This window comes from Anser brachyrhynchus (assembly GCF_964034855.1).
Source record: "Anser brachyrhynchus genome assembly, chromosome: 3".
Taxonomy (NCBI): domain Eukaryota; kingdom Metazoa; phylum Chordata; class Aves; order Anseriformes; family Anatidae; genus Anser; species Anser brachyrhynchus.
In genome coordinates, this window is record NC_137696.1 from 35,534,838 (window position 1) to 35,540,931 (window position 6,094).

The window sequence follows — 6,094 nt, forward strand, 5'->3', positions numbered from 1 at the left end:
ATCTTCCATCTAGCTGCAGCCCAAATTCTTTGTTCACATTTTTGTTTTTGTTTGGCCAAACTCATTTTTCTGCACTGTGCACTTTGAGCAACTCAAATCAACAAGTAAAACAGTCTTCACCACACCACTACAAAAGTAACCCCAATACCTCAAATCTGTTTTTAGAGGTCATGCCATTCAACAAAATAGCTACCACCAAACAGACAAGGCAAAAGAAAGGTACAAGAGCCTGAGGATGGGGCGTGTCTAAAGCATTAACTCCCACCTCAAGTTAACTTCTTAAGAGAGACTGTAGGTGGAAAAAAAATGTAGAAAACACTTGAAAAACATACTAGGATAAAGCCTTTCTACAAAGCATGCTGTTGTCCTCATTTTTCCATGTCCCAAAATAAAACGACTCATTCCTTAGCCTCTGCATTTTGATAAATAAATAAATATTTTCATCTTATATTAATTTAAAGATTGCCCAAGAGCGGGTTGTCTCTTCTGGCACATTGAGAATTTCAAGAGCCTGACTCAATGTCAGACACCTCCAGGTACCTGTGACCTCCTCCTGTGAAACTGCAAGTGATGTATCAGAAGCTGCAAGCAGGAGACATGCCTGGGGAGAGAAACCCCCAGCTGACAAACATTAGTTTTGGTAGGAGTTTCCTGCCTAAACATGGGAGTGCCGTGCTGTTCTGATTTCTAGAAGACATCCCACATGGCCCCCAGCTGCTCTTCTGGAAAGGTCTGGGTTTCTCATACTTTCTGTGTCATATTTGAATCCTGTACCTTTGTGTATTTTAAATGGTATCTGGTTTTTATTTTTCTTCTTACGTAAATTGAATTTCACCTTCTGTGTCACGACAGAGGACTTCAAAAAAGTTATTAAATGTAAGGGCATTCTCAGAATTTTGGCATTCTGCAGGCTCCTTACCACTGGCACATTTTACCAGGAAGACATGCCAAAACAACCAATCTAAATAAACAGAGCTGCACCTGTAAATTATCTTACTAGTAAAGATTTTGCTTGCTGATGATCCTTACCAAATTCTGCATTTTCAGCTCTGATAGTGCAAGGGTTTTAATTCACTTAAATTATGCCTTTTTATTATATATATATATACACACATATATATATTATGTATATATATAGATATACACACATACGTTGCTTTTTTCCCTCAACATGTCATGTGGTACTAATGGCCTTAGAGAAATTCAACAAATCCACTGTACCAACAGTGTTGTTTTTAATCAACCTGAATTATAATCTTGCAAAAAAGATTAAAATTTGTTTGACAAGGCCTTGTTTCCATGTAAATAAATTGCTTAGTATTAATTTTATTTTTACTTTTAATGCCTCATTAGCAAAGCCCCAAATTAATAGTTTCATTATCTTATCCAGCACTGACATCAGCTTAACTAGTCTACTGTTCCTTTGTTTATCTCCTTTTTGTCTCTTAACATATATAAAGTATATAAACAGCAGCCCTCTAGCAATATATTTTTTTTCAAGAATTATTATGTATTAACATAAGCTGTTTACAAAATTCCTTAGCTTATTTACTATTCTTACAGAAATTATCATAACATTGATTTTAAAATGTTTACTTTTAACACATGCTGTTGAATATTGGCCTTTTTTTGTAGAGGGTGAGCCTTACTGTCTATCTGCATCATTACAGAAGCCAGATAAATCTTCCTGCTTCAAGGTAGATCTTCCCATGCAAGAACAAAAATTAGAGCTAAGAAAAATAGTTCTGCACGTGCATGATGGATATAATTCTGAACTTTCTCACAGGTAACATTCTTGGGATTTTCTCTGTTGTCTTTAAGTCACTGCTGCTTCTGAAAACACTTTTAAGAGTATCATGAGCAAGCACTGTTTACCAACATGTATTGTTCTGTCTTGTACCTAAGGCACAGGATTCCAAATTTAAAATTCTGGATTCCATTCTGACTGTCCCTCTGATCCTCTCTGACTGTCATAGAAAATACCATTGCTTCGGCTCATTTCAACTCTTTGTGCTCATTTCACTCTCTCTCTCTCTCTTTTTTTTTTTTTTTTTTCTGTCTATGCATTATAACAGTAACCTCTCTGGGACAAGGATTGCCTCATGCAATTGGTAATACCTACTGAGTTCCTGTTAAATACAGGGCCTTAATGTGATGCCACTGCACGGTGCCACTACACAAATATTTGATAATACCAATGACTAACTGATTGGATGGGCTGATGGTACTATAATTCAGATGAACTTCCTTTGATCCTTTCTTAGCTTTCATCTCATCAGACAACCCTTGAAACACCATTGCCAGTTGCTTACAGAGAACATGCATTTCAGCTGCTTGCTTGAAATTTTAATTAGAAGGTAAGGCAGATATGATCCTTGCTACCTGCTATTGGTTCTGGCCAATGATTTCTGCTTTCTGACAGCAAGCTAACTACAAAGTGTTTTATAAAGCCCCATCACGCCTGTAATTTATTATTTTAATTTTCTCTTCCCCTCTTTCTTGCCCCATCTCATATATAGTTTTCCTTCCCTCATCTTTTTCAGTGTAAGTGTAAAACTGAATGCATTACTTTATGTATGAATTTTATAGATAAGAAAGAAAAATGGTGTATGCAAATTTATAGTTAACAACTCATGCTTTCTTCCCCAACAAATCTTTCCCCAACATCCCAATTGCACTTCTCCCTTTACCTTATACTTTCTGTCAGTGCTGGAACATGCACTTCACCCAGGATATTTTTTAATGAGCACCAAAACACATGGCTCAGCAGCAAGCTTTCATAAATAACGGGATGTGGAGGCAGCAGAACTGGTGTGCACAGGTAAAAATCAAAGAAGGTGAATATACATATAGGATGAGTGTGCAGTCTGGAGATGAAAGTAGAGACAGTGTACAGCCATAGACTGTTTTCACAGAACATGCTCAACATGCTAGTTAGTATGCTACAAAGGGGACTTTAGACCTTGAACCCTCTGAAAGAAATGTGATGCATAAAGTTAGCATGAACTCTTCAGGAGGTAGAGCTAACCTCTTCCAATATCTTCAAGTGCTTTTCTTCTCAGTCTTCTCCCTTCTAACACCTTGGCTTCAGTTATATTTGCTTTAACTCACTACTTTGATGGACGTAGCAGGCCACATGTAAAGGTGATGTTTTAAGTACAAAGGATATGAGTTGCTCACTGGGATGCTGTTATGAACCTAAGAACTGATCTGTACAACTCTTACAGCTACTGACGTGTGATTACTTGTGCAGTCCAAATATTCACCAATGTTATGGCTGCATATTCCAGACCAGGACAGACGTCATTCTGCACTCTTATTCTTGCTTTAATATATAAAACTCACGTTCAGTAAACATGCTTATCCTGATAAATAAAACTGTCAGCATCTATATCCCTATAACATCTTAGCCAGCCCAGTCACTGCTTTAAGTTGACCTGGAGCCTCATACTTAAGGTTCTTGATTACAGCAAACTTAAGCTCATTGTAATTCGCTGGCATATATTAATTTTATATGTGAAACCACCATTCTCTATCTTTGTACAAAATCTGTCTAGATTATTCACTTCTAGCTTTCAGCTTTATCTGTAAAGATGCAGATCTATTGTGATAAAAGTACATGTCATAAGTAACAAATGTGTACCTGTACCGGCTTCACAAAGAGTACCCAGCAATAGCAATGCTAATAGTACCAATAACTTCATACTTTTGCAGACTAATGCAGCTTTATTCTTAATTTCTCTTTGACATTTGAAGAACTCAGCAAGCTATAAGGCCTGAAGCAAATTACTTTGCAATTGAACTGGGGTATCCCCTTCTGGTAGGTGGTTATGACAACCTCACTAATCAAAATGGCTGTCAGCAAACTCATTTCTCCCTTGCTCAGTGAATTGCACTGCTCTATTTCTAAGGTCAGTGCTCTCAGCCAGGGGAAGGCTAATTGCTAGTAGCTACCACCTGAGAAAAGACATACAACAGCAAGTAACCCAGTATGTAACAAACAGGGAAAGAAAGAGAGAGAACGTATGCAGCATCCAATCATCAAATCATGTGGATCCTCCATATCTACAAAATACACAGTTGATTCTCTTTCACTGCTGTGCCTTGGACGGCAAAGTCTTAGACAATTCAAATGTTGTGTGGCCATAAAACAGCAAAAAGGACTGCATGACTTTTTACCTGAGGTTGATAAATTTGGATAGATAACAGGCAAACGCAAACATTTCTGTCAATGCCAGCGCAGTATGAAAGGAGAACAAGAGATTTTCAGTCAGCTCCTTGCAGATGGTCTCAGTGGGAACCGTGACTGTATGAAGATGACAATTTATTCCACCTATAACAATATTGCCCTAAAGTAATGTCTTGCAGCAGTTAGTCTGACTGCCACTTAACCTATTCCTAATATGAGTGGTTTGGCACCATTTAGTGTAAGTAAAATCACATATAGCAATTGTATTTCTCCCATCAAGAAAATCAACCAACCAACCAAAACCCAGATGATCTAAGTCCAGACTGACATGAACTCTTACCTACCTATACATTGTCTCCATCACACCTGCTCAGACTCTCCTTCACAACACAGCTTAGCAGGATCTGTGGGTATCAGAGTCCAGGCACAATGAGATCTGAATATCAGAAAAACATGTGTTGTGGATGGTAACTTATCCTTGAATCGTTACATAAATTGCACTTCCTAGTCTGTTCAAGTTAGTCCCGCCATGAGAACACATCCTTGAAAAAACAGACCAAGAACAATTTTTATTTTTTTTTTAAACGGGAATAGTGACAAGGACTGTAAAATGATGATTACAGTGCACAAAAGCAGTGCATCAAAATCTACCATAATATTTGGCTATTTCTGTATGTAGAGAATAGAGGATCATAATAATTATCCATAAAACAGATTCAAAAATCAGTTATGAGGGTACGAAAATGAAATAACATCAATGAAATAAATTGCTGTTCGTGAGTGTAGCTGGTCAATAACAGTTCTTTTTCAGACAGGGCAAGGAATGGGGAGCCAGAGCAGAGTCCAAGCAGACTGGAGGAATGAATAGCTCTGCTGAACCAAACACATATGTTGCAGCAGCACTGGAAACATTCTTCACTTAACAGCATGTTCTAGTGCACCACCCCCAACAAGCCCAGTGCCTTGACTTGAGATCAGCTGCTGTCTCATTATTGATTTTCCCATAGTTTGATTAGAACAAAACTGTCAGGGATCTGTATTACCAGTACTCAGGTTAAACCTATATGTTTCCAGCTTTTTCTGTTGACTTAATAAGCTCTCAACTTTTCCCTTCAAGAAATCTTAAACTCATAAGAAACAGCAGAGTACTCTGGGGTATCACCCTGAAGTGGTTACCAACAACTCATTCCTTTGTTTGTGCAGAAGTCTGAGCACTCTTGAAACACATCGAGATAATTAAGGACCCAGCACCTCAGAACAAGCAGCTCACATGGATCACAAGCTGGACACACAAGGACTGTGTCATGCAAAATCAGGCATGAGGTTTCCAGGTGATCCTGCAACAGCGAAGAGTAACCAGACCTCAGCTGTTTACTAGGTATACAGAAAAAAATACTGTAATCAAAAATAGTGGATACATCTGAGTATGTTGGGTTATATATTCTTTCTCCCAGTTTTCCCAGTTGTCAAAGAGGATAATACTTACTGCTGTGCAACTTTTTAAGCTTGTTTATGCTTGTTTCCTGTACTTCTGCAATTCTGACTAAGGCTGCATGAGGCTGTTGAGAAGTTCATACAGGATGAATATCCCAAAAACATCACTTATAGACTCCGAGTCCCGTTCTCCTATCATTTACATCACTGCTGGTACAGAATAACTTGGACGACCTGACAGGAATGGGAAGTAGAAGTTGAGAATAATTTCTCCCTGAACAAGTCAAAACACCAGCTCAGTCTTCAAACATCCACAGCCTCAATGATTTTATTCGCTATAATTGGATGAGAAGAGCTATATTGTCATGTGAAGGTTGACTTCTCAAGCCCTGCTCCAGTCATGCTTGCTAATACAGTCTCCTTCCCAGGGAGCAGGAAGCAAGACTGCAGCAGTGCCAGGAGATGTGCAGG

At 38.4% G+C, this 6,094-nt stretch overlaps 1 long non-coding RNA gene across 3 annotated transcripts; it reads left to right on the top strand.

Moving 5' to 3' along the window:
- Window positions 1-373: 373 nt before the first annotated feature.
- LOC308192034 lies at window positions 374-5,847 on the top strand. 3 transcript variants are annotated; one of them, XR_013948505.1, is made up of 4 exons: window positions 374-730; window positions 1,636-1,786; window positions 2,265-2,357; window positions 5,001-5,847. It is a non-coding gene; the product is annotated as an uncharacterized lncRNA (long non-coding RNA). The 3 variants fall into 3 exon arrangements; XR_013948506.1 differs by having other exon boundaries at window positions 375-730; window positions 5,393-5,847; XR_013948507.1 differs by lacking the exon at window positions 374-730 and adding an exon at window positions 737-876 and having other exon boundaries at window positions 5,393-5,847.
- The last annotated feature ends 247 nt before the right edge of the window (window positions 5,848-6,094 follow it).